Source organism: Diabrotica undecimpunctata, chromosome 7, assembly GCF_040954645.1.
Source record: "Diabrotica undecimpunctata isolate CICGRU chromosome 7, icDiaUnde3, whole genome shotgun sequence".
NCBI classification, from domain to species: Eukaryota; Metazoa; Arthropoda; class Insecta; order Coleoptera; family Chrysomelidae; genus Diabrotica; species Diabrotica undecimpunctata.
The window spans coordinates 112,157,772-112,170,422 of NC_092809.1; the positions used below are offsets into that span (position 1 = coordinate 112,157,772).

At 31.2% G+C, this 12,651-nt stretch overlaps 1 protein-coding gene across 1 annotated transcript in view; it reads right to left on the reverse strand.

The window, feature by feature from the left end:
- The window catches only part of LOC140446928 (uncharacterized), a 130,580-nt gene that overhangs the window by 78,135 nt on the left and 39,794 nt on the right, over positions 1-12,651 (reverse strand). The window lies entirely within an intron of this gene.

Consider the following 12,651-nt stretch of genomic DNA (forward strand, 5'->3'; position numbering starts at 1 on the left):
AGCAAAAAAACCTCAAGCATAATAATGGACAAACAAGGAAACATTTTAATGGAGACAGAACAAAAATTAGGAAGATGGAAAGAATATATAGAGGAATTATTCCATGACCAGAGACAGGAAAATACATATGAAGATAATCAGAGTAAAGACGAGGGACCCGAAATAACAAAGTCAGAAGTTATGCATGCAGTAAAGTCTATGAAAAATAATAAAGCTGCTGGTCCAGATGAAATACCAAGTGAATTGCTAAAACTGGTCAATGAAAAAAACATAGATCTTTTAGTCCAACTACTGAACACAATCCATTCCACAGGACTCATTCCACGTGAAATGCTGACATTTGTCTACCAAAGAAAGTAAATGCCAAATAATGTAGTGATTATCGAACGATCAGTCTAATGTCACATACCTTAAAAATCCTGCTAAAAATCATCCGTAATAGAATACACGCTAAGCTGGAGATGGATATTAGTGGTTCCCAGTTTGGATTTCGGAATGGAATGGGCACAAGAGAGGCACTATTTTCTTTTAACGTGCTGACCCAAAGATGTTTGGATGTTAATCGAGATCTTTATGTATGTTTTATAGACTACAACAAGGCATTCGATAAGGTACAACATGACCGACTTATAGAAGTACTTAAAAACAAGAATCTGGATATGAGGGATGTAACATTGATATCAAATTTATACTACAGCCAACGATCAAATGTGAAAATTGGAAGAGAGGTGTTAGAAGAAGTGGAGATAGGAAGAGGGGTCAGGCAAGGTTGCATACTCTCGCCGTTATTGTTTAATGCTTATTCGAAGAAATCATACAAGAAGCTTTGGTAATCGAGACAGTCGGCATAAAAGTGAACAGAAGTTTAATTAACAACATAATCGGCTATTATGACGATACAGTCATAATAGCCGACAACTTGGAAGACTTGGAAGAATAATGAACAAAATATTAACATATAGTGGAGAATACGGACTCTCTCTTAACATAAAAAAACCAAATTCATGAAAATTAGCAAGAACATCAATACAAACGAAATAATAACGGTAGGCGGCCAGCAAATTGAGAGAGTAAAAAAATGTACTTACTTGGGAACGATAATGACAGAAAATAACGATTATACTGCAGAAAAAATAGTCAGAATTGAAAAAGCACGTGCCAACTTCGTGAAAATAAAAAAGATTTTATGCAGCAAAGATTTGACATTGGCTCTCAGAATAAGGCTAATTAAATGCTATGTACACAGTGTACTCTACTATAAAGCTGAATCATTGACATTAAACCGGAATACAATAAATCGACTTAACGCATTTGAAATGTGGACATTTAGAAGATTGTTAAGAATTTCATGGGTAGATAGAGTCAGTGTTAAGGATAATAGGCAGAGAGAGGGAAATGAAAAATACAATAAAAGAAAGGAAATTACAATATCTCGGACATGTGATGAGAGGCGAAAGATACGACATCTTGAGACTCATAATTTAAGAAAAAGTAGAGAAGAAAAGTAGGAGAAGCGTAGGAAGAAGACGCGTTATCTAGTTGAAGAACCTGAGAGAGTGGTTTGGTTGCAGCTCAAATCAATTGTTCAGAGCAGCTGCCTCGAAGGTCAGAATAGCCATGATGATTGCCAACCTTCGTCGCGGAGATGGCACTTAAAGAAGAAGAAGAATAATCTTGATTTTCTTTAGTTTTTTCACGTTCTTTAATTCTTTCATAGTGAGACCACAACGCTGCTCGATATTACGCAATGCTGAGAGCTTTTTTGGATCTATTCTTCCACTTCTTGCTTGCTTTGTAAAGCTAAGTAAATGCTATTTAGATCCTTTAATTATGTACCAAAGTAGCTTGCAGTTTGCTCTAGTATAAAATATTAGGAAATCGTTTTCACGAAGGCATTTCTGTCTAGACAAATTGGCATGACGTGAATACAATTATAAATTCCCATGCTTGGGCATTGGTCGTCTGCTTGCTTTGCAACGTTTAGAAAGCACAAATTTTGGCTGAATCCTGAATTTGATTTATGTAAAGATTGTAAAAACTATTAAAAACATCCACCAAATAACAAAATGGACAAGGGGAAAATAAGACAAGGGGATTCATTGAGCCACATGCTCTTCAATTTAAGTATGGATGAAATTATCAAAAGCATTAACAAAGGAAGAGGATACAGAATGGGAAACAAAGAAATATAAAATAATCTGTTACGCAGACGACGAAAGATTGATAGTCCAAGATGAAGATAGTCTCCAAAGATTGGTCCACAGATATACCATAAGAACAAAAGAATTTAATATAAAAATCTCATCTCAGAAAAAACAATAGTAGTTAGCAAAGAACCAACCAGATCTTTTTCTTTAAGTGCCATCTCCGCGACGAAGGTTGGCAATCATCATGGCTATTCTGACCTTCGAGGCAGCTGCTTTGAACAATTGTCTTGAGCTGCAACCAAACCACTGTCTCAGGTTCTTCAACCAGGAAACGCGTCTTCTTCCTACGCTTCTCCTACCCTCTACTTTTCCTTGAATTATGAGTCTCAAGATGTTGTAACTTTCGCCTCTCATCACATGTCCGAGATATTGCACTTTCCTTTCTTTTATTGTATTTCCCATTTCCCCTTTCTCTGCCTATTCTCCTTAACAGTTCTGTATTCGTGACTCTATCTACCCATGGAATCCTTAACAATCTTCTAAATGTCCACATTTCAAACGCGTTAAGTCGATTTATTGTATTCCGGTTTAATGTCCATGATTCAGCTCCATAGTAGAGTACACTGTGTACATAACATTTAATTAGCCTTATTCTGAGGGCCAATGTCAGATCTTTGCTGCATAAAATCTTTTTCATTTTTACGAAGTTGGCACGTGCTTTTTCAATTCTGACTCTTACCAACCAGATGTAAAATAGAAATTAATGGCATCAGTATTGAACAAGTAATGAAAATATAATACCTGAGAATTACACTGTCTAGCTATGGAGACCTGGACAAAAAAGTGAGAGATCAAGTACAAAAACAAGTAGACTGGCAGTATGCCTTATTAACACTATATGGCAAAACATACACATTAACACTGAGATGAAGTCAAGAATTTATAAAGCCAGTGTAAGACCAATAATGACATATGCCTCAGAAACAAGACCTGACACAGCCACAACACAAAGGCTACTGGAAACGGCAGAGATGAGAGTATTGAGAAGAACTACAGGAAATACGCTGAGAGATCAAAAGATAAGTGAAGACATTAGAAGAAAATGTAACGTACAGTGTATAAGTGAATGGACACAAAATAGAAAAAAAGAATGGAATAATTACATAAGCAGAATGGAGGAGTCCCGTGTAGTCAAAATAACAAGAGATACGTCAAATGATTAAGTGACAACCTTCCATAGGGGTATTAATTCTCCAATGAACAAGCAGAATTGCTTATAAACAGGAAGAAGAAGAAAAACAAGAAGGGTAGACAATTAAATTGGTATTTATCTATATTTGGAAGTTCTGATTCTATCGGAAATCAATAAGTATTCACGGAACTGTCAATTTGTCGATACTTCTGATCGATGTATGTAACTTTTCAATTGCTACACGTGCTGTGATGATTCTAGATTGTGCCGCCAAAACTGGGAAATTAGGGGAAGAAATTAAGATTTATTTGACTTTTTGGTGTTAAGGAAGTTTTATGAAGCTGAGAGAATTATTATTTAAGTTAAGGCAAGCATTTTAAGTTATTTGGTAAAAGGAAAACGTGTTTGTTTTTTACCTAATTTCGGTAAGTTAAGATTTATTTGTGGTTCAGTCTTCTAATGGGTTATATAGGTAATAATATTTAAATATTTTGTTTTAATACCCTTTATTATTCTTACAGGTACCCAAAGGATTTGTTTTGTATAATATACATAGGTCACAACTATTAGGTCATAATAGGCCAAAGTTTCTTCTATATACTCCGCTAGGGCCCAAATGTTTGCTGTCAGTAAGGATTCTTTACACTTTGTGTGTTCTTGTGGTCACTTTTATTAAGCCACTTTGTTTTATTTAGCCGAGCATTTTTATAATTTCCTTATTCCTATTTGTCACATAGACCTATAGCACACAATTTTGTTATATCCTGGCCCAATTTTTGTTATACAGCATTAGGCTTTTTAATATCCATGTGCCGCAACTGCATAATAGTATAAACCAAATATAGGACTGGTTTTCAGGTCATAACGACGTTCATTTTATCATTTTTAAAAGAGGGCCGGATAACTTAGGCGGTAGAGTGTCTGAATTTCACGCAGAAGGTCGAGGATCCAATCCCAGCGCAGGCGAAATCATCTAAATGTAGTAAATATCAACAAGCCTCAGGTGGACCCAGCCTGAATAAAATTAATACCTTGGGTAAACCAGGGGTAACAACAGGCGGTTGAAGCAGGTCCTGTTACCTTTCTTGTATACCTAAGCTCAAGAGATGTAGACAATCATCCCAAAGCCGCACTAGCAGTATAAAGACTATTATTACTATCACAATTTTATGGTCCCTGGAACAAAGTGATTAATAAATCAGGCTTACTAAAATTTGGAGGACTTTTAGGTTGTCTGAGAGAATGATAATATTGGTAATTATTTCTTTGCCTATTTTTACTCCTTTCAATCTAAATATTTCGATCAACCCAAGATTCTTCTTCTATATACAGGGTGGTCCTTAAGTAATTGTACAAACGAAAACCGTAAATTCTACACTTTAAAATATTACGATTTAAGCCAACTTGCTTTAATAAAATGTTGATATTAAGAAAGATACAGGGTGTTAAAGTGGAAATTTAAAATTTTATTTTTCGCTCTAACTTTTACGTTTGTAAATATTTTTGGACAAAAATTTATAATTGGATGCTTTAAAGTGGGATAAATTATAATTTTATACAAACTTTAATGTAGCTGATAGAGGGCGCCACATATGCCACATGTGTGACATAGATTTGCGCTTAACTTTTTTGCTCTTAAAGTTAGCTCTATTTGTGTTAAAAAATAATAAAGATACATTATTTTTACAAGGAAAAGGTATACTAGTTGATAACCTCAAAATTTAACCGTTTTCGAGATATTCGCATTTTATAAGTCAGCTACATAATAATTCTTAGTTGTAATATTTGTGCGGTGAAGCACTGAATACCTGTAGATAAGCATAATTCACAGTTTATTCTTATTACAACAACTCAAAGATGATAATGTAACATTACAAAATTTTTTTTATGGCTGCTAAATGTCTTATTGAAGAAAATATTCTTCATCTTCTTCTTTAGGTGCCGTGTCCGTATTCAGACGTTGGCCGTCATCATGTTTACAATTTCCCTTTTCTATCGCTTCTTAAGTTTCTATACCTACTGGAGTTGTATTACTTTTTCCCTATTGCAAAATGCTGAAAACACAAAATATGTGGTTTATGTAAGATGGTACACCACCACATTCTAGAGAGAAGACAGTGAGAACGTACTTAAATATAACTGTTCTGAACGTTGGAATGATCGTGGCACTTATATTCCTTTGCAATGTGGTGAGATATTGATATAATTATTTAATTTATAAAAAATTCCAAAAGAATACTTATCATTCATTAAGTAAATTATTTAACTATTTTTATAAGGACAATTAGAAACTAAAGCCAGAGATTTAATAACATATATGTGTCTTGTTTCATAATACTTTTTCTACCAATCTAACCTTAAAGACTCAGCATTTTTACAAAAACATCATCGTTGGCCTAATAACCGATATTGTTATAAATATAGTAAACACACAGGTAATTTAGTTCAGCATAATATTAGTTCGTTAGTTAATCATAACAGACCATTTGTTCGAGATGTAATTATAGTTACTCGTAAGCTGTAACGTAATCATATAAATAAGTAATGACATCGATAGGTTATTCCGTGTTTATATAAGTAACCCATGAATCAAATACATCACAGTTTAACACATTATTTAACCTCTGCCACAAATAAGATGTAGTTCCATAATATATCATAAGGTTTGGATATGTATCCAAAAGAATATATTCATCCATTATAGATTATAGCCACCACGTAGCCCAGAATTTAATCCGCTTGATTTTGGTATATGGGGCGTATTAAAACAACGTGTCTATAAGAATCCCATAAACATTCTCAACCAACTATGGGAAGAAATAAATACTGCAGCAGTTTCTTTAGAACCAATGAGGCTATTTAACATGAGATGATCTTTTATGTAATATATTGACAAATGAATTAAAGAAAATGGTGGACATATGGAACACTTACTTTGACAAAAAGTTATGTTATTTAGTTTAACTATTTCTTAATTTGGTTTGTAAACAAAATGTTTTGATTATGACTTTAATTTAACAAAAAACGTAAATTTTTTGATGTAAAATCCTATTAATCTGTTTTTGTCAAATTCTATTATTAATTATCCTGCTGATATATTTATTTTATTTAATATTTCGTTAACTATTAACTTTGGTTAAAGGTATTTTATACCAAAATTTAGATTTATTAATGTTTTTGTCTATTTTTCCTTCGTTGCCTGGAGTAATTGCCTTAAATCAGAATTATGCAGCTGATTTGTAAAATGCGATTATCACGAAAACTGTCAAGTTTTAAAGTTATTAAGAAGTATACCTTTTTTTTGTTGAAATAATGTATCTTTAAGATTTTTTATCAAAAATACAGGTAACTCAAACAGCAAAAAAGTTAAGTGCAAATTTATGCCACATATGTGGCATATGTGGCGCCCTCTATCAGCTACATCAAAGTGTGCATCAAATTATAATTTCTCATATTTAAAAGTACCCAGTTGTAAATTTTTATGCATAAGTCTTTACAAACATGAAAGTTATAGCGAAAAATAGAATTTTAAATTTGCACTTTAACACCCTGTATCTTTCTTAATATCAACATTTTATTAAATCAATTTGGCTTAAATCGTAATATTTTAAAGTGTAGAATTTACGGTTTTCGTTTGTACAATTACTTAAGGACCACCCTGTATATAATATATATATATGTATATATATATATATATTATATATATATATATATATATATATATATATATATATATATATATATATACATATATATATATATTATATATATATTATATATGTCTATATGAGTAAGAAAAAAGAAGTACTTGTGACTCGTTTGGAAAAAATATATAAATATGTTTTTTATGGGTTGGAGTCAATAAAAGGGGCATCTTAAGATGTTTAGCAGTTTAGATTTACTATCAAAATTAATTTAATTTTATTTGGTGAGTTAAAATTTATTTTTCTAGTTTCACTTTGTAAGATTTTTTGTATTTTTTATTAGAAGATTGTACATACAATTGAAAGCTTGACATAAAGAATAGTTTACCAATAGCCCCTTTTATTGACTCCAACCCATAAAAAACATATATATATATATATATATATATATATATATATATATATATATATATATATATATATATATATATAATTCTATCTATCATTCTCAGCGTATTTTACTAATTATGATGCAGCCTATTCTTCTATGTGCCATGTTGTACCTGCTTGTCCCTGTTTGTCATAGTCTCTTAAGTTTGGACGTCGTCTTGATCTCTTGATACCTCTTGGATATCACAATGTAATTCTAGTGGACCATCTATTGTCCGTTCTTCTGACTAAATGTCCCGCTCACTGCCATTTTAGAAATTTGATTCTGTGCAATACATCAGTGACCTGTCTGATCCATTTTATTCTTTTGCGATATCTCTTTGTCACGCCTAACATGCATCGCTCTATTGAACTTTAAGTGACTTGTGATGTCATGACTGGTAGTACCTAGGCACTGATCGAATGCTCTTTTTTTCGGGTGAAGTGACATTCTGGATTTGAATAATACAGCATTTTTATCAAAAAATGCCCAAGCCAGTTTTATTCTCCTGTTAATTTCTGTGAGTAAGGAGCCATATTTTTGTAATAAATGTTACAGGTTAACATACTAGTCTACTGTCCCATGGTATATTATTACATCTTGGATATCCACTATATCATTGGACTCGGATTTTGTTTTTGCCAAGTTTATTTTTAGACCAATTTTATTTAAATGCATTTATACATCGCTTATAAATCCTTGTAGTCATGAAGGATTACGAGCGATCAGAATATATAGTTGAATAATCTATATATTTTTGTCTAAAATCTAAATTTTTTATAACCGATTAAGAAAATAATCTACCTTGTTGCTCAAATACTAGTAGACATACTGTATTCCATATTAAGATTTATAAAGCTTTTAAACTACCATAATCTCACAATTATATTCTTAAATGTCGACTTTTTCTTTTAAAACAATTTACCCATTCAACTAATCTTTGCAAATCCTTAGAGATACGTATGGGCTTTGAGATTGTCTCTCTCATATCAACTAAAAGGTCAGATATTATCTTCACCTTAAGCATCCATAAATCGCTAATACAAGAATAATGAGCTTCTAATAGAAATACATAATATTTCTTCGGTTGTTCTAAAATTACGAACCGTTTACTTTCTCAAATCGTTCGAAGAACTTTTGTATTGACAATCTTGTTAATGCGATGTCAAAAAATTAACACTTTAATTTACACTATGAATGCATTAATTTGAAAGGTGATATATTAATTTATTCGCATGATAAAAACATTTCCTAATATATAATCATTGATTAACTATATGTCTGAGGTGTAAAATTTGACAGTAAATACATAATAGATGATTCGTATACATAAGCTTGTTCAATGAATTTGTACTCATCTTTGGTAAGATTAAACAATTGTAATCACTTAACTGACCTTTTGCAATATTAGTTATGTTTGCAAACGTCATACTGATCAGTTCCGATCATTTATATTGACTGCGATTTCAAGTACTGTGACTTAAAAGTGGCGTTTGTACTTAATAATTTGTTAAATGTAATCAGCGTGTGGTAAAAAAACATTTGTTTTCAACCATGAAGGATCATTTTTCTTGGAGTTTACATATCCTAGAGTTCATATATCAACGCAAACCTGTAAGTAGAATAAAACCTTAAATAAGCACCATGAAGCAATAATATTAAGATGTTCAGGGAAGCTCTTACGTAATGTCGTTTTTCTGCACAATTAAAAGAATAGAGAATACTGTAAAATAAATCTTATAATAAAAGAAATAGAGAATATTAGAGCATCTACCCTATAGTCCCGATTTAATGTCTTGCGATTTTCACATCTTTAATCCACTGAAAAAAGCGTTAAAAGGTAATCTTTTTAAGTCGGACGAAGAAGTACAAAATACCGTAAAGAAATGTTTCGAGCAACAGCCACAATAATTATTTAAGCACAAGCAGTGTATATATCGATACATGAAACAAAACAATATGTGCCTTAATTATAGCGGTAATTATTTGTAGATATATTTGTCAATAATTTTTTTCTGGACCAAAGATGTGTTTCAATTGAACAAGCTTCGTATTTTTATACGATATATAGAAAACAAAATAAAAAAAAAATATTATTAATTTAGCTCGATAAGATTTGAGTCCTTCCAAAGAGTAAGATGAGATGGGTGGGTTCAATTTTATGTTAAAGAAGGAACCGAGAAAATGATTTCGTACAGTATTTTTCTCGAGATGGAAAGCTTATTTATTGTAAATATTATCTAGATAAGTAAAGACCTTTTGTTAATTAATTACACCGGAAAAGATTATCCTTTTCATTTACAGCGTCCTCCTACGAGGACACAAACTTAATAAGCAGCATATTGCGATAAAGTGGCATTTGAACTCACGAAATAACATATTCCCTGTTGAAAGACAGTGCATATACTCATTTATATGTATGAATAATGGTGCTACCTATAATAGTGGCGAACGTATTACCAAACCCATTAAGTTGATCACGCCAGTTTAGCGCGTGTCTAACCTCCATACACTTTTAAAATTGTGAATGATTTACACGAATAATTAAAAACTAAAATATATATACACTTGGTTTGATTGTAACTAAAAGCTTAATCATTTATGTTTTTTAATTTAAATACACACTTAGAGTTCTTGTAAAAGTTGTACAGAACACAAATTACGAGAATAGAGTTTTTAGATTTTTTTTTATCTAGAGTTTAAATTTATTTCTAGTTTACTTTGTCATAGTCATCTGAGCATATTTCATATTAGACTATTTTTATAAATTTAAAGAGCTTATAGAGCTGTCAAAAAGTAAGAAGAACGATCATTATGAAATGATTTGATAATAAACCAGTGATTGTTGCATCTAACTTTCTTGGTATAGGACAACTGGGTAATTGCTAAAGATGGTACAAAGATAATAAACAATATATATATATATATATATATATATATATATATATATATATATATATATATATATATATATATATTGATGTAATCTAACCTAAGGCTGCTAGGTCGTATAACCAAAACTTAGAAGGAGTTGATAAACTTGATTTTTTGCATAGTATAGATAGATCGTTAGTTCTGCGAAACAACTGGCTTCACATCATGAAAAATAATATAATTGTGTATTTCGCAAGTAGTTTCACCGTGACTACCCAAAGTAACTTTGTCCTTCTAGAAGGACATTTACTAAAACAAAAAAAAATAGTCAAATTCTATGTTTAAAATAAATAATAGAAAATAGCCTGCAAATTTCAGATTTTTATTTTGTATTATTTCTTGTAGCGTGAATGATTAAATATAGACTAATCAAGCAGTTGGTAGGCAAGCAGGTAGAATGGTTTAAATGTCTGACTTACAAGTTTCCTCAACTTTCCGAAGCAAAATTGGGCAACAAGAAAGTTCTTGTTGGTCCGGATATTCGTAATCTTATGATTATGACGTAAAGGGTGTAACCTTATGACAGATAAAAGCTTAGTTTTCACAGTAAAGGACAGTGAGAAAGCTGCTTGGATTGCCTTTAAAATTGTATTTATATAAATAAAACTTTTGGGCATTAGGAAAATTTGATTTTCAAGGAGGTTTTCAAAATTGTACAAAAATTTGGATGGCTGTATGAGTTTTATTAAATTTGACAATGGACATTTTGGCAACATAAATTCCTTAAAAATTATAGCTCTGTAGGTGAAGAACATGGCGAAATAACATAATTAGTAAAGTTATAACGTAGATTACGTACAAATTTATATTCAAGGCCAAGTTGCTCTTTGTCGGAGAGAGGTGGGCGTGGTTCTTTCAAACATATATATATATATATATATATATAAACTGTGTATTATTTTAGTATTTATTACTGGGCACCACCCCCTGGTTATTCTTGAAGGGGAACGAGAAGAAAAAAAAATAAGAATTTAGAGAAAGTTTTACATCAAAACTATACTTTTATTTCTTAGTAATGAACAAAAAAAAACATTATTAAACATCTTACTTTAAAAGTTACGTCATTCCAGAAAGATATTAAAATATCAACTTATGTTTACATTATTTGGTTACCATGAGAAATGTTTATACAAAACTAATTTTAAAATCGTATAGGTAAACAAACGCTCTATATCATGATGTTAAACTCAGAATGAATTTATGTATTATCCCAAATTTAGAAATTCGATCACATTCAAAGAAATATAGTTATTTATTAACTAAGAATATCTATTATAATTTTAGATAAAAATAAAACACTTCACTATTTTTTTTAAGTTCATAAATATTCCTCGCTTGCTCAATAGAGAATAGAAATATGAAATTTGGTACAACCTGATGTATCCAACTGCTGGTGGTTAGGAAGAAAAGGATATGCTTTGTTTCTTTTCACCCTCTAAGTATTTGATTGGATTAAACCATTTATTAGGAGTCCTTTTATACCATTAAGAATTACTGGGCTGAGTTTAGAATATATTACTTTGAGTTAAATAAGCATATTCAACATCTCTAATCTCACGATAAGGGTCTAAAAATAAATATTTATCTGAAAGTATAGAAAGGAAAAGGATTTGTTTTTTGGCTTACCTCTATAAGAGACCACAAAAAGAGAATCACGTCTTAACGGTTTGACGTTTTAAGAGATAAAAGAAAGACGCTATATCCTTTCCGCTAAAAATCGAGAAGAGTTACAAGTTAATGAACGTTCTCATCTAACGGATATATTTGGAATTACAGTAGAATCCTTGAGTTAATTAAAGTACTTGGCAGATAGATGGCGGGAGGAATTTTATTTTAAAAAAATTTAATCGAAATTATAATGAATTTTCTAAAACTTTTGAAACGGTTACAAAGTCACCAAAGAAGGTAGAACATTTCTATATAATCTACTAATCTACTATATTTAAATAATATACACATACATATTAGTATTTTTTCTACCGTTAGGTGTTGAGGGAGGTGCGTCTAGCTTTTGATGCATTGTGTTCATTCTTTTCTGTTCTTCGCCATTTATGTTGCTCCTTGCCACGATGTGTCCTTATTTTGTAACATCTCTGCTATATCTTTATTCCAATTTTTTATTGGTCTGCCTCTACTGTTGTTCCCTATTGGTTAAGCTTCCCACACTCTTTTTACTTGCCTGTTACTGTTTATTCGTGTTATAAAAACCAAACCATGTTAATCTTTTCTCCCTTATTGTGTCAAGTAACGGTTTATTTTTAAGCATGATTCTTATTTCATCATTTCTGAGTATGTCCGACTTTT